Source organism: Ambystoma mexicanum, chromosome 2p (assembly GCF_040938575.1).
Source record: "Ambystoma mexicanum isolate Mex_15411 chromosome 2p, UKY_AmexF1_1, whole genome shotgun sequence".
NCBI lineage: Eukaryota > Metazoa > Chordata > Amphibia > Caudata > Ambystomatidae > Ambystoma > Ambystoma mexicanum.
The window spans coordinates 705,285,381-705,310,619 of record NC_090923.1 but is presented as its reverse complement, the minus strand read 5'-3'; positions in this window follow the sequence as shown (position 1 = coordinate 705,310,619).

Sequence of the window (25,239 nt, the reverse complement as noted above, 5' to 3'; positions counted from 1 at the left end):
GAAACAGCAATGGTTGATTTAAGGCTAGGCTCTGTACAACATATGTGAGAAAGTGGATAGGCAACAGGTAGTTTAGGACATTGACTCACAAGTGGTCAGGAGGACACAGCTTCCAATGAGGCATATGTTCGTGGAATGGCTTGCTGCAGGCTGGTGAACAGTCCATGATGGTGAGAACGGTAAAGGCAGCAGGTGACTTTGCGGGTCGGGGGCCCTCCGGCTTATTCCAAGGCTCGGCCAAGGGCCTTAGAAGCAGGAGGGCCAGCTTTCGACTGCCGGCTATCTTGATTGGGCCTAAAGATGTAGGTTTGGCCCAATCAGAGCAGGGGCTCAGAGTGAAGGACAGGCACTCCAGTGAGTGACTGTGATTTCAGCAGCGGCCATGATGGAAGGATGGCCCAGATCAAATCCCACAATGAGCAGCAAAGTGAAATAGAGTGTGCAGAACACACAAAGCAACAATTGAAATTCTGCAACAACACAGAATCACCCAGTGCTGGGCAATGAAATTATTAACTTTGCAAACCAGCCTGATTCCTGTTTCAGTGTGACCGGGGGGGTGATGGGGGGGAGGTTACAGGAGAGAGGCGTGGTATGAGTGCTATATCGTTCAGAATATTGAACTTTTAGACATAAATAAATAAGGATTTCATTGACTTGGGTGGGTGCCAGATTGAAATCACTTACGAATAACAAAGGGGATAAACAGGATCCCTGGGGGACACCACATGTTAAAGGTGTCTTCTGTGACTGGGCTTCTCCACTAGCTACACGTGCCATTCTTGGACCCAAAAAAGATTTGAGCCAGGATATCGCCATAGGGGAACATTTCCCAACATGTTCTAGTCTGTTTGCTAGCAGGTGACGATCGACCAAATCAAATGCTGATGATAGATCTAATAGGAGCAACAGCGCCACATTTCCATCCTCAATAATTTCAGATATATTGTTTTTTAAATCCAATAGAGCGTTTTCTGTTCCATGGTTTGTCCTGAAACCTGATTGCTCATTTGCCAAAATGTTTTGTGTTTCTACAAAGGCCTGATACTGAGAACACGCCATATTATCAATTATTTTCAGAATAAAGGCACTTTCGTTATCGGTCAGTAATTACCAGGATCCAACGGGTCAAGACTTTCCTTCTTCACTAAAGGCGTAATACAAGATTTCCCTTTGAGAAAGATTGCCTGGGAAGTGGCTAGATCTTTCCCTGTCTTTACCGAATTTTCATTTTGATCTATGCACCACTGATTACAGATGCATCCAGGTGATCACTCTCATACACTCCTCTGGTTTGTTTAATTTTCTTGTGTACTTTCGCATCCGCTCATCTGTTTTGTCTTTTGACTTACCCCTCTTGTCCTTCCACCTAACTTTTTCCCTACTTCCATTTCACTAGACAGGCCAAAGCTGTTGTTTACCCTGAGACGGGACGCAATACGACTCAGCAGGTGCAAGACTTGCTGTTTCAAGGCCACTATGGTGGTGACAGTTAACGTAACATAACATATGCAAACACATCTCCCTAATAAACTGACAGCACATGCAGAGATATTAACACAATACAGTCACAGAACATGCAGACGGTTCTCCCAAATAAATAGGCAGCACATCACATGCAGACATTCCCCCACCAAATAAAGGGACAGCACATGCAAACTGATATACAGATATGCACATAAACAGCTATCAATTGCCGAGATATAGATATCTTCCCCCATAAAGCAATGTCCCAGGCAGACAGAGGTCCTCAATATATAAGAAGTGCATGCATACCAATCTCACAGACATAGTCAGAGCACATGCTTTCCCCCAATAGGCAGCGCACAGCGACAGATCTGCCCAATAGAATGGGCCTCATTCTGACTTTGGAGGTAACCACGCCGCTATTTGTGGCATGGCTGCCTCCAAAATCATTCCGACTGTGGCCTGGTGAATGGAGTAATTACCGGTCCATTCCGAGGTCGGAGGGACCGGTAATTCCCCATTCACCAGGGCCATTCCCCATTCCCATTTGAGCCCCCATAGGGCTGAACAGGAAGGGGGAAGGCGGCAATAACGGTACCGTAAATTACGGTACCGTTATTGACCCCGGTGTCCCTTTGCGGGTCCCGTCCTTAACGCCTGCTAAAAGCAGGCGTTAAGGAAGGACCTGCAAAGGGAACTTGTAGTAGAGCGCAAAGGGATTACCGGCACCAGTGTCATTACCGGTGCCCGGTATCCCTTTGCGCCCTACTTGTAATGAGGCCCAATGACAGGGCATGCAGACAGATCTACTCAATAAATAGGCTGGACATGCAGACATATATCACCAATATTGTGACAGCATATGCAGAGAGGTCTTAATAAAGGGGAAACAAATCTAGACATATCTCCGTGAAAATGACACACGAAAATCCTACATTGAGACGGCACCACATGCACGCAGAGCTCACTTAAAAAAGAGAACACAAGATCGCCCTGAGGAATAAGGCAACATGCGAACAGCCAGGTATGTCATGCTGATTGGTTTGCATTTGTTGTTTCTTAATTGATGTTGACTATTTGGATACTTAGCAGCTATGTCCTGCTTGCAGTTTCCATAACTTAGTGTGGCGAGATGCACACAGTCCATGGTCGCAAATGGAGGATTTGGCATGTTGTGGGAACCTGGCATGGATTCCCTGAGAGGTTGTGTTTACGTGGTCTCTGGTTTTACTCTAATTTGTAGTCATAGGCTGAACATGCTGTCTGGACATTCATGGAGAGAAGGTGCCTCGGTTTGCCTTAAAATGACACCTGGCCATTTGGCATCCTAATGAAAGACCAGCAGACAGACGATGAGAGCCAGAATCCTGTGGTTACTTGATTCAACCCGTATATGTCTAACTGCAGAATATTGTAATTATTATGAGGCATGATTCTGGCAGGGAAGGTGGAGAGGCATTGATCCGGCAGGAAATCATTTTCCTCTGCACTTCTGCCTGTGCCTCAAGAGTATCGAGACTGAAAACCATTGCGTGGAAGAAGTGAGCAGAACACCAGGAGAAACAAAGGGGAGTACCTAGAATAGACAATGGGCTGATACTGTTATGAGGCCAAATAACGCACATCTCTGCTATTTATATGACCCTATGGTGATGTTAACAGACTGATCACCAAAACCACTATATCATGGTAAGCGTGTCTGTGGGCGTCAAGATCATGGTTATTCATTACGTGGCGCGCCAGAGGTTTTGGACTTCGAATCCCATTTTCTATAGCCAGAATAGTGAGTGGGGACTCGAGTGCATCATAATGGTATGAGTCAATGAGAGAATGAGGAGAGTACCCCTAGTAGGAGGGCTGTGTGCTTGTAGGCATTCCCCAGATCCTGCTACAACTTTATTTATTTTATTGTGCATTTGTAAGGTGCTTATACAGCAAGAAATTGTGTTTCAAAAGACCACAAGGCAAGGGGAGGGAACATGGGACCAAAGACAATCGAATACAATGAAGAACAGGATAGAGGCGGTCCTACTCAGCCTTGTGAGCATCCAGATTGTGCAAGTGCCAAAGGAAAGAAGGGAGGGGGGTAAGTGCTAGGATCCCACAGAGGGGAGAAGTGCCAGGGAGTGGGTTGCCAGGAGCCAGTAAATGTCTGGCACGGGTCACATAATGAAGAGTGGTTGCCAGCCAAATAGAATAAGTGCAGTCCTGAGAGATAACACATGCCATTGAGTGCCCATGGTCAAGTGCTTGGAGCAGAAGGAGGCGGAAGGCGATTGGGAGGAAGGCCAGGACCCAGAAGGACACAAAAGGTCCTAGCCACCAATCTCAGCGACTGAGGGGTTTAGCACGTGAGTGGGAGGGAGAAGGTGAAAGTAAAGAGGAGAGTCTTGAGGTGCTTTCGGAATTTGAGGAGATCCGGCTTGAGACAGAGTGGGAGGCTGTTTCAGAGGAGGGAGCCAGCCGAAAGTGATCGGCCTCCAGCTCGTTATTTAGAGAAGCGCTTGACACATAGAGAAATGGAGATGCAAGAATGCAAAGGTCTGGAGGGAGAGTATTTGGTGAGAGTAAGTTGTAGATAGCGTGGTCCCTGTCCCCAGACAGCCTTATGGATGATGCAGAGGGATTTGAATTTGATGCTTGCAGCAACTGGGAGCCAGCGGGGAGATTTAAGGGCTGGAGAGATACGGTCCCTGGGCTTGAGACCAAGGATAGGTCTCACTGCCCTATTCTGGATAAGCTGGAGGGGGCAGAGAGAGGAAGGGGGTAGATTGAGGAAGAGGCTATTGCAGCACTCCAGCCTAGAGAGACCCAGGGCTATAGAGACATTGAGCTTCTGGGGAAAGGTGAGGAAAAGAAGGATGCCTCTGAGAAGGTGGAGTTGGAAATGGTCCTTCTTGTCAAGGTCGATGATGTGAGGGGGAAAAAATAGAGAGGATTCGAAGATGACTTCAAGGTTTCTGGCTTCAGATGGAAGGGGGCCCATAGAGGGTGGCTAGAGTGAAGGGAGGAACATGGGAGTGTGTGTTTTATAAAGGTTTGTAATAAACCAATAAAAATAAAAAAAATAAAAAAAATAAGTTACTACCAAATATTCTACCTTCTAAACGTTTGACTTTTGGTTGGGTAGTTCTTTTCAATTCGGTCTGGGCTGCGGGGGCTGTTGGGGTGTCCTTTCCAACCCCGACATACTATAATGTGAGCAGGCATTGCAGGGGTGTCCCCTGCAATCCCCTGCTCATTATACTATACAGTAGAGTGAGTGGGGTTTGTGGGGGACAGCTGAAGAAAGAAAAAAGGTTGTTGGGGGCTGTGGGGGTGTCCCTGCAACCCCCGCTCACTATACTATACATTATAGTGAGCAGGGAGTATAGTGAGCAGGGATTGCGGGGAACAGAGTAAGAAGGGGATTGGGGGTGAGGGTGTGTTGGGGTGTGGGTGGGGGTGTGGGAGGGAGTTTTGCCAAGTCTGAAATGTTCAGGGGAGAAAAGACTGAAGGTTATTTAAAAAAAATGATCTTCGGTCTTTTCTCCCTTGAACATTTTTACCTCAGTAATTCAACCTCAAACCGCCATCAATGATACATCTGGATGATAAGAAGCCCACCAAGAGTACTTCTTTTATTTGTTTTTTATTTTTTTATTTAAGGTGAATCATATTGGTTATGCAGTTTTTTTGACAACCTTTGATCACCATAATCTCCATATTTACAAACTAATAAAAACATATATCAAATATCCGAATAAAGCAGAGAGAGAAAAGAGTAAAATCAGAAGAGGGAAAAAAAAATAAAAAACAATAAATAAATGATGTAAAAAGAAAATAACCAGGCAAATCATTGTGTTTCGTGTGCCATATGTGCACCGAACTTGTGTTAGGACATCATTATTTTAGTTCTTCTTTTACTCTTCAAGTTGGTTTTTTATAACTATTAAAAGTTTAACCAAGGCCAAGGTTATAGTTGTCTTCTCTCCCGCTAACAGAATTTTCCACCAGACTTCTCTGGTTCTATGACCGTACTTGGTAATCACTTCCTGCATTAATTTTCTTCTTTGTTGGTCCAAGGTCTTACAGTCCATTACTAAATGTTCAGTTGTTTCCTGTGAGTCTTAAGCCTTGCACAATCGACAAATCAGGGGAGAGAGTAGCGATACGATGCAAAGTCCAAAGATCTGGAGAGGGGACAGTGAAGAGGATATCAGTGACAATCAGTCTAGAAGTTGCACTAATTTATTTATTTATTTTAATTCTTATAAAGCGCCAACATGCCCGTAGGCCTCAGGGCGCACATAGAAACTTAACAGGACAGACAAACATATAGAGAAGCCTAAATAGAGCAGAGAAGGAGAAAGGTCAAGGAGTTATTCCATATTGAACAAATGGGTTTTTACGGCGCGTTTGAAGACGGAGTAGTTCTGAATCTGCCGCATCTGGGCTGGAAGTTTGTTCCAGAGCAGGGGTCCCTGTGCATCAAGAGTTGTGCCACCAAATTTAGCTGTCCTAATTTTGGGCTGTTTGAGAATGATGGCCAAGGATAACCGAAGGTTCCTAATGTTTGGCTTAATGCTTATACGGTCTGACAGGTAGGTGGGACTGCTGAGACTAAGGCATTTATGAGTCGTGGTCAATATCTTATGGGTTATCCGGTGTTTAATGGGGAGCCAATGAAGTTTTTTCCTAAAGGTGGAAATGTGTGTACGACGGGACTGAGTGAAGATATTGCGCACAGCATTATTCTGAGCCACTTGTAATGATTGGATGTTGAGAGCTGTGGTGCCCGCTAGGAGGCTATTACAGTAATCCAATCTAGAATTAATTAGTGCGGTGGAAATAAGAGCGCAGTTCTCTTGTGATATGAATGGGCGAATGTATCCTATTCTCTTATTTATAAGACCACAGCTTGATTTGATGCTGGAGACATGAAATTTCATTGAGAGATCTGGGTGTCAGTGATGGGTAGACCAGGGTTAGTGGTCAAGAAATCTTTTTTAAACCTTTTCCTTCCAGACTTTGTGAGGGAAGGTGATAGGTGATAGTATAGCAGTTAGAATAGATAGGTGAGATGGTCAGTGCCATAGAGGAGGCAGAGAGATAAAGGATGGATTAAGAATCTCCACTGCACAGGCACAAACTCACCAGATGGTCTAGTAGCCGAGAGAGAGAAAATCAGATGCAGTTGAAAGACTTGAGCACAAGAGTGTAGAGTTTAAAAACACACCAAGATTCAGAATTTTCTGAAAGCCACACAATGCAATGCAAAATGGGGTGAAGAGTCTAAAAACACACATCGGTTCATAATTGTCAGAAAGGCACGCAATGCAATGCTAAATGGGGTGTAGAGTTGAAAAGCACACCTAGATTCAAAACTATTCAGAAAAGCACACAAAGTGTAATAAAAAGGAAATATGGGGGGTGAGGTATAAGGAGAAACAACAATGGTTGATTTAAGGCTAGGCTCTGTACAACATTTGTGAGAAAGTGGATAGGCAATAGGTAGTTTAGGACATTGACTCACAAGTGGTCAGGAGGACAAAGCTTCCAATGAGGCATATGTTTGTGGAATGGCTTGCTGCAGGTTGGTGAACAGTTCCATGATGGTGAGAACGGCAAAGGCAGCAGGTGACTTTGCGGGTGGGGGGCCCTCCAGCCTCTTCCAAGGTGTGCCAGGGGCCTTAGAAGCGGGGGGCCAGCTTTCGACTGCCGGCTATCTTGATTGGGCCTAAAGATGTAGGTTTGGCCCAATCAGAGCAGGGGCTCAGAGAGAAGGACAGGCACTCCAGTGAGTGACTGTGATTTCAGCAGCGGCCATGATGGACGGATGGCCCAGATCAAATCCCACAATGAGCAGCACAGTGAAATAGAGTGTGCAGAACTCACAAAGCAACAATTGAAATGCTGCAACAACACGGAATCACCCAGTGCTGGGCAATGAAATGATTTTTGAATTTTAGGAATTCATAGGAGCGTACAATGCACCGCTCCAACTGGGGGTTATATAATGGCCGACAAAGTCCATCAGGGCTTACCTTTCATGCCACTGGTGGGAGACTCCCAAAGAGACATGTGGTGATGATGAGACAGTCTGTGCTGGTAAAAGGGCTTCACTGCTGTAGTGGAGGCAAGGGAAGGGTCAGATAGGGGCCCTATTAGTTGGCCTTAGCGAGTGGGCTGGCTTTCGCCTACCCGCTAGCCTGATTGGACTTAAAGATGTAGGTTGGACCTAATCAGAGCAGGTGCTGCGAGTAAAGGACAGGCACTCCATTGACTGTGATTTCAGTGGCGGCCATGATGGAACGAAGGCCCAGTTCAAGTCCCATAATGAGTAGCATGGTGAAATAGAGCTCACAGAACACACAAAGGAGCAATGGAACTCTGCAACACATGGAATCACGCAGTGCTGGGCAATAAAAAGGTTTTTGAATTTTAGGAAGTCACAGGAGCACACAATGCACCACTCCAACTGGGGGCTGAAGTAATGGCCCACAAAGCCCATAAGGGCTTACCTTCAAGGCCGGTGGTGGGAGACTCCTCAAGAGCCTTGTGGCGATGATGAGAGGGTGTGTGCTGATAGAAGGGCATCACTGCTGAAATGGTGGCAAGGGAATGCTCAGATAGGGACCTTAGAAGCGGCCCTTGGGTGGGGTTCGCTTTTGTGTGCCAGCTATCCTGATTGGGTCTTAAGATGTAGGTTGGGCCCAATAAGAGCAGGGGACCTGAGTGAAGGACAGGCACTCCAGTGACTGTGATTTCAGCAGCAGCCATGATGGACGGATGGCCCAGATAAAATCCCACAATGAGTAGCACAGTGAAATGGATAGCGGAGAACACACAAAGCAGCAATTGAACGCTGCAACACACAGAATCATGCAGTGCTAGGCAATAAACAAATGTTGGACTTTTAGTGGGCCATTACATCACACCCAGTTGGAGCAGTGCATTGTGTGCTCATGTCACTTCCTAAAAGTCCAACATTTGTTTATTGCCTAGCACTGCTCCAACTGGGTGTGATGTAATGGCCCACAAAGTCCATCAAGGCCTTACCTTTCTTGCCGGTGGTGGGAGACTCCTCAAGAGCCTTGTGGCGATGACGAGAGGGCCTGTGCTGGTAGAAGGGCTGCACTGCTGAAATTGAGCTATCCTTTGAGACCTTCACTGTGTGGGATGCACTGACCCACTAGGCTCTGCCCTGCAACATCACCTTATGCTGGTGGCACCAGACCAGCGAAATGGCCGCAAAAAGCCCTATGTGCGCTAAAGCTCTGAAAATTGCGCAGTGAAACCAGAAAAGATGACTGCCATTCTACTTTGCATGTGTCAGTGGTGGAACATGAGACCACACTGCTAAACTGCTAAAACCTGTCATTGGGCTGCCCAAAGAGTGAAAATGGAAACTACATGAAAGGCAGTTTTTTATTGCAAGGAAACCCAAAGGTGCTCTGAAATCCTTTTTTCCTTGGTTTGCAGAAATTACAAAATAATGATTCCAAGCCTAAGAAAATATCCAACATCCTTGCTGGGTGTTACCCGTCAACTTATTCAAAGAATCCACATAAGCACACAATGTCAGGAAAAGCAGATTCCATCACAAGAATATCCACATTAAAAAGTGTTCTTGTCTGTAAAAATCTGTCAGAATATGGGCGCAGTACCGCTGGCCGCCTGGGTGACAGCTGTCAGTCAATTACTTTGGAAGCTTAACTTGTGCAGGTAAAATCAAATGGTTGAAATTAAGTGACTTGCTATCAAAAGCAATATAGGTTGCAACTATTTAATCTCTATGTTTAGAAAGACTGGAATTAGAGATCTGTTTACCTGTTTTGAAAATGTAAGTTTATTTTATCAAAGACAAATTTAAAGAAATTGAGTTTTAAAGTAAACTGACAAAAGCCAAAGAACTTCAAAGCAAATTCAACAGCGTGCCCCAAACAAAGGCACCTTCCTTCTGCCCTCTGCCCCAGGAACTCCCATTCAGGTGTTAATGGAGAGGGGAGGAGATTTTGGCCTGTTGCACCAGGGAGAGACAAAGGGCTTCCTGGGTTGAAAAGAATATGCAGATGCTAGTGTCAACAGAAGCCCCCTGTACAGGAAAGAGGCGGGGATTGCGCTTGACCCACCAAAACTTTGGGGGCGGGACAGACAGTGTTGTATATTCTGAAAGCACAAGAAAGTATATTTTTGAAAAGGACTGACGGAGGACTGTGCAAGTTTGTAAAAATTGTAAAATTACAGTATTGTTAATATGAAAATTCTGGTCACGTTTTAAAACTACTCAGAACTCTGTGCTATGTTCAGGGACATGACTACAGAATTTGTGGTTTTGTAGCAATTGTGGTAATGCCAGAAACATGAAACTTCACATGATTATGCCCAGATACCATGCGCACATATGTGTAAAATTGGGGATAAATCCGACATTGTGTACCAGTTCAAAAGTGTAAAAAATTGCCAAATCTAGACCCAAGCTCTCACCGTGACAGGGCTCGGATGAATACTTGCTCCACCAAATCTGTGATATCAATATGCTGTTGCTAGCAAGTTTGTAAAATTGTAAATATGTCTTGTATGAAAAATAGATTTTCTGTGCAGAAACAAAGGGGAGGTTCTCCCTGGATCATAATATGTCATCAAGACACTCTGTTTTCTTCTCAAATCTGACAAGAGGAAATAACCTAACCAATAGAATACCTAGGGGTGTGCCTAGTATAATTCAGCATACCCACCCCTTTAGGAAATACATAAATAGAGATAGCTTAGGACCTAGAGAAACACACATTCACCCACCAACCGATTGCTGGCAGAGCACTTTGCAAGAGAAATCCATATCCAAGACTCCAGACTCCAGACTCCAGAATTTTGAAAGCAGAAAGGCCCATTTCCAAAGCTGAACCCTTCTCAGCTTGGCCTTTAAAAATCCAGAAACCAGATTTTACCCCAGACCTCTAAGGGGAACAAAAGAACAACCTGGCTGCGCTGTTGCTTCTTTCTTGCTAAGAATTCTTACCATACTCCTGAGATCCAACCCAGTAGAGCAGAGCTGTGACCAGATAGCTGCGGACCAGAACCCGTTAGATCCAGTCCAATCCCACTGTGCATTGTCCAGAGTGCCGTGCTGATTGCAGAACTAGAGCGCCTTGAGTCCAGTCTGGTGTGCTAGCTGAATTCCTGTCCAGAAAGCCTCCCTGACCAGATCCCTGACGGGTCCATTCCAAACAGTGGTAAAGAGAATCTATAGCATAGGATTGTCCCTAGCAAATATCTTATCCATAAGTAATCCTATCCAAACCCATTCTATTATATCCAGAATTGCATTGTAGAAAATCTTTTGTCTTACCTGAATTCTTTCTCTGACCCTATAGTCCTTTGATAATAGTAGTGTTCAAATCATTTTGCGCTAATATATTTTCTGAAGAAAGGCGAGCGTCTCGGCAGGCCAAATCAACCAGTGATATCCTGGGCTGGTGGCTGCGCTGCCGTGTAGTTTGCATCTTCATAGTCTTCCCTAGTGTAAAGAAATCTTGTTTGTTAATTTTAAAAAGCGCATCTTTATTTTGCTATTTGACTCTTTCTGATAAAAATGACCTCCACAAAAACATGTATAACTTCTTGACCGTGTATGCTAGAAACAAAATTTAAGTGTCAAATTGAAGATAACATCCTCAGCTTTCAAACGAACCCAAAACCGCATCCCTATATTTATTCTGCAATCACGCTTACGGCACTCAGAAAAGTTGGCCGCAAATTTTTCTTTTGGCTCAAATCCATCACGTGTGAAATAGCTGTTCATTGCCTCCGACCTCAGAATTAAGTTTTCAACTTGCTAGTTACTCAATAATCATTGCTAGTGTTTGTCTGATACCATACAAAGCGGCTCCCACTAGTATTGAAACCATTTTAGTGAATTAAATCCATTGTTCAGTGTTTTCCCATTCATTCAAAGCCACATTCAAAACCATTTTGACAAGTTGCAATCATTCCTGTTTTTCTCTGAGTTTGCTGGGAGAAATCGGGATTGATACTGTGTTGTTGAATTCTGTATTCCTCAAACCTGTTTTTTCTCCTTCCATCGCTTGATATTGCATATTGGGGGGATTGAGTAGTGTGCAGGGGAAAAGAGTAATCACATTGCATTTTGATTGAACCCACGCAAGTTATTATTCTATGCTGCATTATTTTTCCTATCATTACTCTGTGTGATTATAGAGAGTTGTTGGACCATCACCCCATTGGTGATCCTTGTATAAATATTAAATAGTGTGATATATATATATATATATATATATATATATATATATATATATATATATATATATATATATATATATATAGTGAAAATCCATAAAATAAATATTTTAACTTTGAAAAACAGCCTACTTCCTGGTTCAGTGTGACTGGGGGGGGGGATTCAAAGAGAGGGGTGTGATATAAGGGTATATCATTCCGAAATAAAAGAACTTATAGGGCCTCATTACACGGTAGGTGGTAACCATGGCGCTATTAGCGCCATGGGTGCCGCCGGTATTTTACCGTGTCCGCCTTGGTGGATGGCGGAATTACAGCCCTACTCCAAGGTGAGCGGGGGCGGTAATTCCCCACTCACCAAGGCACTTCCCCATTCCCATTTTTGCCCCATAGGGCATAATGGGAATGGGGAAGGCGCTAATTACGGTAAACCCTTATCGCCTTCGTGTAATGAGGCCCATAGACATAAATAAATAATTAAGGATTCCAGCTGTGCATCACATGCTAGGCATTGACTTAGGTGGATTGCCGGGTTGAAATCACTTACAACTGGGACCCTATCCCTGCCAAAATCCTTTCAAAGTTGCCTGTTTCAACCATAGGGCCTGGATGGCCACCTAAATTCCAGACAAACTTAAAGCCTCAGATTTTAGCTGCACATCTAGCAGTCATACTGGAAACTAAACTAGCCAAGACGGTAAAGACAAGGAACGAGTCCTACTCCAGATATGTCCCGGCATTCTGGGACACCATCCCAGTTCTCATCAGGACCGTTTCAATGTCCCTGCAGTTCAGGAAAAAACTGAAACCTTTGCTCCTCTGGGAATTCCTAGGCACCACTTAGTTGACTCTGTTCCCTGTTCTACCACCACTCCAGACTCATTGGGAAATGCCCTCCTGTTTATTGAACACATGTACATCACTCCATTGATTTCAAACTAGGTTCATACTATATGAAACACAAATACATACATACATACTTCCAAGCTTCTGCCCGCTTTTGTGTTGAGGTGATGTATGAGCATATGCATGATTTTGAGTGGTGCTTTGAGATTGGGAGGGTTTTCCCATATCGGCCAGTTCGTACTTCACTTTCATCCATATGAATGCTCATTTGCACTATGAAATTATATGATATGGTATGTTATTTATAACCCTCCTGAACACAAGTGTTTCTAGGCGGCAAACACTCCACTGTTAATGTGGGCTGGTGATTTCTTTTGGAACATGGCTGCATTTTTAACAGTACAGTTGTACTTTTGGTTGACTTAAAGGAATAGTGCGCTCAAAAATGTTATTGTCCCGATCGATCAGGCAAGTCGTTATAAGCATACGTTGATCGATTTAAAAAAAAAATCCTATGCACGTTACCTTAGTTTTCCTCACTTTTAAACATGCAAAATCAGGCAGCGGGGTGAGGCCATCTTGGTCTAATCTTATCTGTTGCCGCATTGCCCTAAGGTGAACTGCCTGCCCTCGCATCACTAAATCCTATCCCCCACCCCTGAAGTTGACATCACTAGATGCGTACGGGCCATTTCACAATGAGAATACACGTCTTGTGTCAACGTCCTCTGTGCGCCAGCTAATGACGTGTATCCATGGAAATGGCAGGACGCCTCTATCCTCAATAAGTATAAACAGAACACTTCTCATCAGACAACATCGTATTTGCTTTTTCAATCGTTTCACTGTCTTTTTTTGTGTATCCTGTGATTCGTTTCTGCTCTGTTCAGTTATCTTCGTTGCTCGTAGCCCATGCGAACAGATACTAGTACTAGCATTACTATTGATTTTAATTTTGTCGGCTACAATACAATAGGGCAACAATAGAGCCCAACCAGTACGAGTCGGAGTATTCCGAGGCGGAATTAGTTGAAAGAGAAAGATGCGGAAACGATGGGGCATTGGACGACAGTTGGGAGGACGAATCACCGGACCATGAGCCTAAGCCTAGTCGCATGGAAGACGTTTCCACCTGGTGTACCTGCAATCATTGTGAGGTCTTGCCAAGCGAGGGGGCGAACTGCTGCTGCAGAGAAAACTCTGGATGCTTGGCCTACATATCAGAAGAAGACACACCACCGCTATGCGTTACCGAGCTGCATGACATCAGGGCAGCCTGCCTCACGAGGTCCGTGTTGAGGATTATGTTGGCGCTTATGCACAAACTTTGCGCAATAGTTCACCCTCGCAATCCAAGTAACGAGTAAGAACGAGTAAGTGTACTCTAGATGTGATGTCACTTAGGCCACTAACATTTCATGTTTGTCTCGTATATTGTTGTAACTTAATCATAGTGGTCATCTTATGTGTCTTTCACGCACAACCAAGAAACAATATTTCTCTGCGCCCCAAACGTTATGGAATGCATGGGTGTTCACGTTTGTAATTTGTCCACACTTTAAAGCACAAGTTGATTGATCCATGAAGTGGTATTTGTACTGGCAACTATGCCATAGGATACAAGATTCCATCTTCAACTAAGGTTTGATACACTCATCATGTTAATTTAATTACAGTTTGTATGTTTCTCTCCCACAGGTGGTACAGGCTGGTGGCCTATCGTGCGTTTACATGTTGGCTTCATGGGAGGCTTGGATACTGTGTTTGAGGAGTAATACTCACCTATGTCTTTGGTGCCATTCAAGCCAAATTTCCCAGTGACAGCGGTCAGTACAGGGGATTTTCCCACACTGTGCTGCAACTCGAAGTATACAATGTGTAGTACTTATGTGCCATCAACATCAGCAACAAAATAAAATACAAATCAACTTTTAGGAATAGTTTTTCAATTTTTCAGTGAATCAAGGACATGCTCACTTGTCCTGGCAGGGCTGGCAGGGTGGGAACAGCCAAGGTGCCAAACACCATGTACACTTTAAAGGTATCTTCCTCACAGGGGCCATTGTACACATGGCCTCCCCAGACCCTGTGTCTCCTGGCTCCCCTGAAGCAGATCGTGACCCTGCAATCCAAATAAGTGTGTCTCCATTCAGCAGTGTTCCTGGCCTTTTCTGCACGCCTCTTGCCCCTCCATCCACCCTTCAGGATCAATGGCGGTTCGCAACTGTGGCCGTGCTCTCCCAAGGGGGCTGGCAGGGTGGGAACGGGCAAGGTGCCAAACACCATGTACACTTCAAAGGCATCTTCTGCACAGCGGCCATTGTACACATGGCCATCCCAGAAATGGTGTCTCCTGGCTCTCCTGAAGCAGACCACGCCACATAAGTGTATCTCCATTCAGCAGTGTTCCTGGCCTTTTCTGCACACCTCTTGCCCCTCCATCCCCCTGTCACGACCCTCGCCCAAACCCCCTCTGGCAAAGCCATTGGCCAGGTGGAGTCAGGACTCGGGCCTCTAGAGCCTGGCATCCTCTTCGAAAGCCTTCATGGGGCCAGTCCTGGAGCCTTTGGAGCCAGGCTCATACACCATGAAAAACAATGTGCTTGGGAACTACTTTATTGTATTGTCAGCCAACATGGAGGCATCCACATATCTTTGTTCCTAAGAACCAAGCTATGCGGTCTAGTGTTTTGGGTGTGGTAGCCTAGGGACTACTTTACCTGGACTATTTTGTTGGCGGTAATTTAAACCGCACCCGAGCAAGACAACACGGATTGCGTTACTTTGCATCTTGCAACGTGACGCTCACCATGTCCAGCTATTCCCTCGAACCTCGGAGAAGCAGAACCTGCAAGGAGACAAAAGGAACATCATTAGCAGCATCATCTTACCTGCAGTCTTCATATTTAAACACTCGCAGCTACTGAGAACAGCTTCCTTGAATCTGCACGCCTCCCGGACAGAATGACCTGAAAGAGGAAGATAGAGGCAACATTAAACAAAGCAGTAAAGACATTTACAAATTACGAACTGCTCAAAAGGCTTACCTGGCTGGTCGCCCCTCGGCTGGCAAAACTCTAGACATTCCACTCGCGCTGAAGAACACCGCGACCTACAAGGAAGGAAAACACAGGTTAGCAAAGGCAAGACTTCGCAGCGCTGCGCATAGCGCTTACTCACCGCATCAGAGCGCTCTTAATGCACCATCATTTACCAGCGGGGCTCAACCAAGCCAGTTCGCCGCGCTGAAGCACTGCATACCTAAGGGAGAAAAAAGAGACATTTTAAACAAAGAAAGGCATGCAGGATAGCAACAAAGCTAAAGAACAGAAATAAGACCTACCTGAACAATATCAAACGGGCCAGTGTCAGTGAAGTAACTGGACCGCACTCTCCAATGAAAGACAACGCACCCCTGCAAAGAAGGCAGGACGGAGAACACACCTAATTCTACCACAAGGCAGAACCTTCCCCGCAGACCACATCAGGGCAAAGCTGAGAAGCATACCAGCGAGTAACCCGGCTGGGTGGTGTCCTGTGGATACCAGGTGAGCGTAGCAGAACGCAAAGCCTACCATAACAAGTCCACCTGGGCGCCATGGAGACATCAGAAAGGGCCCAATTACTAGGAGAGATTAGTGCTGAGGTTCATTCTGCCTGACAAGAGACTAATGCCCTCCTAAGAGAGACCTAATAGGGACCAAAGAACGCACTGAAGAGATTAGCAGGCAATACTTGCAATCACAGGCAGGACAGACACCTCTAACTGGAAGCAATCCAACGATGCAAAACCCTGCCATACCACCCACTCCGGTACAGATCACGTTACCTGGAACAGTGCCCCTGACACCACCAGAAAGCTTCTCAGGCGACATACGGAAGTATGCGCCATTCATCAATCAGTGTCGCCTTCATTTTCTTTGTAGGCTTGGCTGGAGCATTTCCAAACGACCAAGCTCGGGTAGCTTTTGTCTTTACATACCTGAGTGGTAGTGCAGCAGATTGGTCGGTGCCGTTGGTTACCCATGACGATCCTCTATTACATGAATTTGGGGGGTTCCAGAGAGAAATGGAAAAAGTTTTTGCTCGCCATACCAAGGAACAAGCAGTAGACAATGAGCTCTTGTCCCTCCGACAGGGGAATCAGGACTTGTTAACGTACATTGCTACCTTCAATATACTCTTTGCCGAAGCTAGGTGGCCAGAAAACAAAAGAACAACGTTATTCCATCGAGGCTTACGAGGCGAATTAAAGGACGTCTTGGCCCAGGTGGTTCATCCACCCAGAGACTGCAGAATTCATAAATCTGTTCGTGCAGCTAGACCACCGGTTGCAGGACCGAAAGGCAGACCGGTGTAAGACGGACCCTCGAACCGTGTATGTTCGACCAAGGGAAAACACACCCGTGTACCTGAAAATGCTGTAGAACCCATGCAGATTGGAGGGATACGGCCTCCATTAACAAAACAAGAGCGGGACAAAAGAAGACAACAACAGCTTTGTTTGTATTCTGGGAAACCAAGACATTTCCTGAAAGACTGTCCAGTAAAACACCCAAGAAGAACAATCGGGGCCATAGAGAAGGATGAAGCTAAGAAATTGGAAAACTACCAAGCTCGACAAACATAGAGGTCAGTTTGTCGAGTGAGAAGAAAGAGTTGCTGACATCACACTTTGAAATACCAGTGATCTTAATTAACCACCAACAGTCGTCAAGAATGTATGCCGTTGAAGCATACATCGATAGCGGAGCAGTTGGAAATTATATTGATCAAGAACTGGCAGAAGAGATGGGGCTTCCTTTGTGTTCTAAGTCAACTATGGACAAGGTAACCACCGTAGATGGGACAGAAATCACTTCCAGACCAGTAACTCAGTGCACAGCCAGGGTAACCTTGCTGTGCCACGACGGACATCGTGAGTCTATTTCATTCGATCTCATCAAGGCACCTCAGTTCAGGCTAATACTAGGGATGCCATGGTTGGTTGCTCACAACCTTTTGATAGACTGGTGGGCACGAAAATTAACCTTCCCCGGTGACTGCTCCCCTGCCTGCTATTACCAAGAGGAGAAACCCGACGTCTGTATCCCCATGACTCCCAGAGCGACAGTAACAACCCTGGGAGCAACTAATACCTTGCCAAGTGAATACCATGATTTCCAGGATGTTTTCCGAAAGGACCAAGCCAATACATTGCCGCCGCACAGGCCCTATGACTGTCAGATCGACCTTGTTCCTGGTGCACAAATCCCTTGCGGCAGGATCTACGCTGTCACAAAATCAGAAAACCTTTATTTGAAATCCTATTTAGACCAGTACCTTGTAAACGGATTTATCCGTCCTTCAAAGTCCCCCGCAGCTAGTCCTTTGTTCTTCGTTCCAAAAAAGGAAGGAGACTTGAGAACCTGTATTGACTACTGTGCATTGAACCAGATCACCGTGAAGAACCGCTACCCCTTGCCACTTATCCCTGAGATGCTAGACCAAGTTAAAGATGCTCAGATTTATACGAAATTGGACCTTCGAGGAGCGTACCACCTGGTCCGAGTCAGAAAAGGAGATGAATGGAAAACCGCCTTCCGTACTAAGTACGGCTTGTTTGAATATCAAGTCATGCCCTTCGGGTTATGCAACGCTCTTGCGGCATTCCAGTATTTCATGAATGATGTCTTAAGGGAGTTAATTGATGTGTGCGCCTTAGTGTACATAGACGACATCTTAGTATACTCAGCCTTGGAACAAGATCATGTCAGGCACGTTCGTTCAGTCCTCACCAAACTTCGTCAACATCGCTTGTTTGCAAAGCTTGAAAAATGCTTTTTTCACGTCACCGAAGTAGAATTTCTTGGTTTTATCCTTACTCCAGAAGGCATCAGAATGGACGTTCACAAGGTAGATGCCATTCTGATCAGGCCTTCACCGACGTCTCTGAAAGGGGTACAACGCATGCTGGGCTTTGCGAACTTCTACCGCCGGTTCATCCCAGACTTCTCTCAGGTTGTGCACCCAATCACAGTACTATTACGAAAAAATAATAAAAAGTTTGCTTGGACCGAAGAAGCAGAAGAAGCCTTTCAGGAACTTAAACAAAGGGTTACCTCTGCTCCAATCCTGCGACATCCTCGTCCAGACCTCCCTCATGTTGTTGAAACTGATGTGTCCAGTCTCGCAATGGGAGCTGTCCTTTCACAGAGAGACCCGGAAACCGGCCAGCTACATCCTGTGGCCTTCTGGTCAAAAAAGTGCTCACCTCCAGAGATTAATTATGCAGTCATGGAAAAGGAACTCCTGGCTATCAAATCCGCCTTTAAAGCCTGGAGGCACTACCTTCTGGGGGCCAGACACACCATTACAGTCATCACAGACCACAGAAACCTGCATTATCTCAAAACAGCCTAGGCCCAGTCCTCGAGCCAATTACGGTGGGCCCTTTTCTTCACCGAATATGATTATTTAATCACATTTCGACCAGGAGTCAGAAACGGAAAGGCGGATGCCTTATCTCGCATGGGCATAGATGAAATAGTATATACAACTCCAGACCGAGTACCTATTATACCTGAAGACAAACTCTTGGGTACCACGACAGCCTTAACACAAGCAGAACTACAAAAAGAAATCCAACAGACAATGAATCCTGATGCCTACCTCGCATGCCAAACTAAGGAGAAAAATATACCATCAAGGAACATCAACCCTTTTTTAGGGATCGCCTATATGTACCCAAGAAGGAATTACAACAGCATATTATTTCAAACTATCACGATTCACTGATCGAAGGGCATCCTGGGATCACCAAAACCCTAGCTAAGGTGAAAGAGAACTGTTGGTGGCCTACCTGGCATAAGGACATCATTCAGTATATTCAGTCCTGCGGTGTCTGCGCATAAAATAAATCACAGAAACAAAAACCATCTGGTCTCCTACAACCATTGGACATTCCTCCAGTTCCATGGAACACTCTTTCCCTTGACTTCATCACTGATATACCTCCAAGCCAAGGGTTCAACACTATCCTTGTAGTTGTGGACTTATTCTCGAAGATGGCCCATTTTATTCCTCTCAAAGGCCTCTCAGACGCAGCTACTTTAGCAAAAGTGTTCCTGGAGGGCGTGGTTAAGCTACATGGCTTCCATTCGGTTCTGCTCTCTGATCGAGGCAGCCAGTTTGTTTCAAACTTCTGGAAAAAATGTTGTGCAATGGCACAGATCGACGTTCGGCTATCTACCAGTCACCATCCCCAAACGGACCGCCAAACCGAGAGAACCAATCCGACACTCGAGCAATATTTACGGTGCATGCTGCACCATGAACAAAGTAATTGGAAAGACCTACTATGGATAGCCGAATATGCATATAACAATTCTTTGCATTCAAGCAAGGGACAAACACCCTTCTATACCCTTTATGGCAGACATCCACGTACTTCTGAACTAGACCTTCCAGACAGCTTGGAAATGCCAGCGTAAAGATTCTACACACAACCACTACTCAGGCTTTAAAAAGGGCAAAGGAACACCTTATTCATGCCAAAGAAAAACAAAAGAGATTTGCCGACCAACACCGGAAAAGGTCCCTGATTATCAACTAGGAGACAAAGTTTGGTTAGCCGCTAAATTCGTACCCATCAAGGGAACCCGGGCCTTTCATCCCAGATTCTTAGGACCCTATACCATTAAGGCAATTATCAACCCAGCAGCCGTGAAACTGGATTTACCACCTAATCTACACATCCACCCGGTATTACATGTGTCCCTCCTGAAACCAATGCAACCCGGCACGCGGATTGGGACAGCACCTAAGCCCATACTTGTTGACGGAGAACCAGAATTCGAAGTCAAAGATATCTTGGACTCTAAATACTCTAGGACCAAGCTCTATTATCTCGTCGATTGGAAAGGATTTGGACCACAAGTTAGATCCTGGGAGCCCAGTGAGAATATCCACGCACCACATCTAATCAGGAAATTCCATCGGAACTTCCCAACCAAACCTGGGCCAGACAGAAGGAACACCATGGGAGGGGCCTTAGGGGGGTGTGCTGTCACGACCCTCGCCCAAAACCCCATCTGGCAAACCCATTGGCCAGGTGGAGTCAGGACTCGAGCTTCTAGAGTCTGGCATCCTCTTCAAAAGCCCTCATGGGCCAGTCCTGGCACCTATGGCGCCAGGCTCATACACCATGAAAAACAATGTGCTTGGGAACTACTTTATTGTATTGTCAGCCAACATGGAGGCATCCACATAGCTTTGTTCCCAAGAACCAAGCTATGCAGTCTAGTGTTTTGGGTGTGGTAGCCTAGGGACTACTTTACCTGGAGTATTTTGTTGGGGCTATTTAAACCACACCCGAACAAGACAACACGCCTTGCGTTACTTTGCAGCTTGCAACGTGACGCTCACCATGTCCAGTTATTCCCTCGAACCTCGGAGAAGCAGAACCTGCAAGGAGACAAAAGGAACATCATTAGCAGCAGCATTTTACCTGCAGTCTTCATATTTAAACACTCGCAGATACTGAGAACAGCTTCCCCAAATCGGCACGCCTCCCGGACAGAACGACCTGAAAGAGGAAGATAGAGGCAACATTAAAGAAAGCAGTAGAGGCATTTACAAATTACGAACTGCTCAAAAGGCTTACCTGGCTGGTCGCGTCTCTGCTGGCACCACTCCGGACATTCCACTCATGCTGAAGAACACCGTGACCCACAAGGAAGGAAAACACAGGTTAGCAAAGGCAAGACTTCGCAGCGCTGCGCATAGCGCTTACTCACCGCATCAGAGCGCTCTTAATGCGCCATCATTTACCAGCGGGGCTCAACCAAGCCAGTTCGCCGTGCTGAAGCTCCGCATACCTAAGGGAGAAAAAAGAGACATTTTAAACAAAGAAAGGCATGCAGGATAGCAACAAAACTAAAGAACAGCAATAAGAACTACCTGAACAATATAAAACGGGCCGGCGTCAGTGAAGTAACTGGACCGCACTCGCCCATGAAAGATAACGCGCCTCTGCAAAGAAGGCAGGACGGAGAGCACGCCTAATTCTGCCACAAGGCAGAACCTTCCCCACAGACCACATCAGGGCAAAGCTGAGAGGCATACCAGCGAGTAACCCGGCTGGGTGGCATCCCTGTGGATACCAGGTGAGCGTAACACCCCCCTCCGGTATCTATGGCAGTTCGCACATGTGACCGTGCCCTCCCAAGGGGGCTGGCAGGGTGGGAACGTCCAAGATGCCAAAAACCATGTATACTTCAAAGGCATCTTCCACACCGCGGCCATTGTACACATGGCCTCCCTAGACCCCATGTCTCCTGGCTCCCCTGAAGCAGACCACGCCCCTGCAATCCACATAAATGTGTCTCCATTCAGCAGTGTTCCTGGACATTTCTGCACACCTCTTGCCCCTCCACCCCCCCTCCAGTATCAATGGCAGGTTGCACCTGTGGCCGTACCCTCCCAAGGCGGCTGGCAGGGTGGGAATGGCCAAGGTGCCAAACACCATGTACACTTCAAAGGCATTGTACACGCAGGGGCCATTGTCCACATGGCCTAGGCAGACCAAGTGTTTCCAGGCAGGCTCCCCTGAAGCAGACAATGCCAGAAACATGTCACTCATTTGCATACACACAGACTTTTCGAATTCATTATAAACCCCTTGATATTTATCCTGAGAACATCTGTGAGCACTGCCAGTCAACTCGTGATCGTGATACCTGTGAACATCTGTGAGCACTGGAAGTCAACTCTTGATCGCGCTACCTGTTTTCCTGCTACTAACTACCCTTGCTTGCTGAATCTAATTGTTTGTTAATAAAGGTAAGGGCAGGTCACCTAATCATTTCTTTCTGATCTCAAAATGTCTATTTGTTTCGAACAAATGTACCCAGTAGTGTAATGTTCATTCATCGCAATGACTTTACCATTGTTTACTGTTTAAAGTGTTGTGATCTGGATATATAGCACATTTCATCAGTGTCAATTGTGATAGAATTGCATCTTTCTCAGACCATGTCTATAAGCATGTTTCCTTTTGGTGCATGAAAGTACATTCAATGGACGTGGAACACGTTACGATTTCCGTCACATCAATCAATTCTGTATGAATGTTATCCTGGTGTATATTCAACTACGCTACACAGGGTTTTGGTTCTTTGACCAAAACAAACATTGCATAGAAAACTTTGAAATAATTCCATCAATCTCACACATTCAGTAGAATTTTATTGTAATTATGTGTACTTTTTTGTATACAGATTTTTCAAGAATGACTGCTTGTATGGTTTTCGGTTGTAGTTCTAAGAGCCATGACAAAAGTAAGGGCACAATAATGCATACATTCCCGAGAGATATTGATTTAATAAGAGAATAGATCCGACATTGTGGATTTGTGGTGGACGAGCTTGAAAGGAGAGCTTAGGATGTCTAGGGATACTTGAGGGCCAATTGATTCTGCATCTGCAGCTTGCAGTTTGTCCCGGATATGTACGGTCAATCGCAGTACACAAAAAAGCATCGACTCACAACGTTGTGTAAATTGCTTCCAAATGCAATTCCAACTCTATTCATGCACATGCTGCCTTGGGTGAGTCCCGGATGATGAATTAGCTGTGGGCGGTGGGGCTCTGAACGGATTGGTGCTTTCGGTGTAAATGTGTCATCCTAAAGTTTACATATTTACCAGATTGTATTACTTTTAAACTATACCACATTTTACTACACATCTGTCCCTGGTTTATGGAGCATCATAGAAAGTAAGTATTACCATAGAAAACAATGCCAGCATGCCCTTCAAAAGAAGCATAATCTTTTGGTAATCGGTTGCTTGACATGTCAATTTTTTAGGAGAGCGTAGACCCTTGCATGGGATGACACCACCAACATTTCCAGTATACCAATGGTGAGCCCTACAGACTTGCAGAAGTACATATTATTGAGAGTTGGATCTTTCCACATAACTAATGTAAATCTAATTTTCCCTTTTACCACTTTGTGACAATGAACTGAAAATGAAGGAGCAAGATTCTGCATCGATTTCTTTTCCGGAGTCAACAACAACTTTGAGCGCCTACCAGGTAATTCTATTTCATTTTTCAGTTACAAGAATTTCTTATGTTAAATAATATGAAATTGTTTATGTATCATGTCAGTTTTTTACAATATGTATCATTTATGGGTTTCTCTTTATATGTAGTATTGTCTGCATGCTATTGTATGTGTCCCATTTCGCTGTTTTCATCCATACTAAAACAAGTACTCTGTTACAGGGGGATGCTGGTACTTCGACTACAATTACATCATCCTTTGGAGATGGTCCAGAGTATGAGGCATGCGTACTGACAATCCCCTTGTATGAAAGAAAGTAAATCCTACATAGCATACTATTAGACAGTGACATTCATATAAACGAGTAGTGTTTCAAACTTTTATCATTACAGTTCTAACGTTACAATTTCTACCCTAATGCAGAATACATTGCAAAATGTTTGTGGACAAAATTACAATCAGTATGTTTTGCACGTTGATCTCTGATCGAGTACATTTGAATCAATCTGGTGAAATTCAAAATGTATATTTTGACTAAATGACATACATTGTTTACGAGGGTATATATGTAAGCAATGTGTGCGATGAAAGATCTTAATTTAAAATATGTTTACAAGATCGGGAATTAGAAGAGGAGGCACATGGATCAGGGGTGGTGGACCAGCTTGCTGGTGCGGTCGTTACAGAGAAGACCACGGTTTCACAGAAAATCAGGAAAACAACGGTAACTAAAAATCAATTTTGTTTACTAAAAGTGTTTTGGGCTGGTGTTGTCTTCATAACATGTTTTTTTTTAAATCTAAAGTGCTATCTACTTTATGTTAGATTTACATTGAACATGTTTTTAAAACCCATTTCCTAGAGACCCAGAAGGAAAGGAAGTATAAAGACACAGACAACAAATGAAACCAAAGATGCTGCTTGCCAAACAGATTTCACCATGGATCAACTACTATTTGAGGTGCAGCATGGTCCAGTCAATAAGCAGACTCAAAATGCTTATGCCCAATGGCCAGAAAATGAATTGAATGTGACCTGCGAATCAAGCAAAGTGTTTTTGGACCATTGCTACAATGTGAGAACTAGACAAGATGAAGATGAAATGGAATATAATGAAGGTGCTTTTAAATTGCTCCTTGACCACTTGACACAATCTACACCCGTAAAAAATGGTCCAACCAATAAACAATCAACGTTGATGGTTTCTCCAATTTGTGTGCAAATAACACAAGCTGAACTAACAGAGACTGAAGCCTCAATGCAATTGACCGAGGAGCTTGCCAAAGATCTCGACTACAGTTTTTTTACTTCAGGCGATTTCTCCACCACAGTTGAGTCACAAACCACAATCATGCAGGACAATTGGCTAATAAAGGAGCATAAATACATTTTATTCGACAGCTGCCTCAAAGAGATTATACTGATGCTGAAAAGTGTCCATCCAGTGAAGGGGAAAATGTGCGGGGAGCCATTGGTGATTGTGACTCGTCTATTACAAGACACTAACTTGTAAATACAAGCCACCTGTGCCCACCTCCATGATACATATTTATGGTCCGCTCAACCAATGCCGGGCAAAGTGCCACCTGGAAATCTACTGTGTTCAGGATTTACTCTTCAGTGGTTCGACTTTTAGTA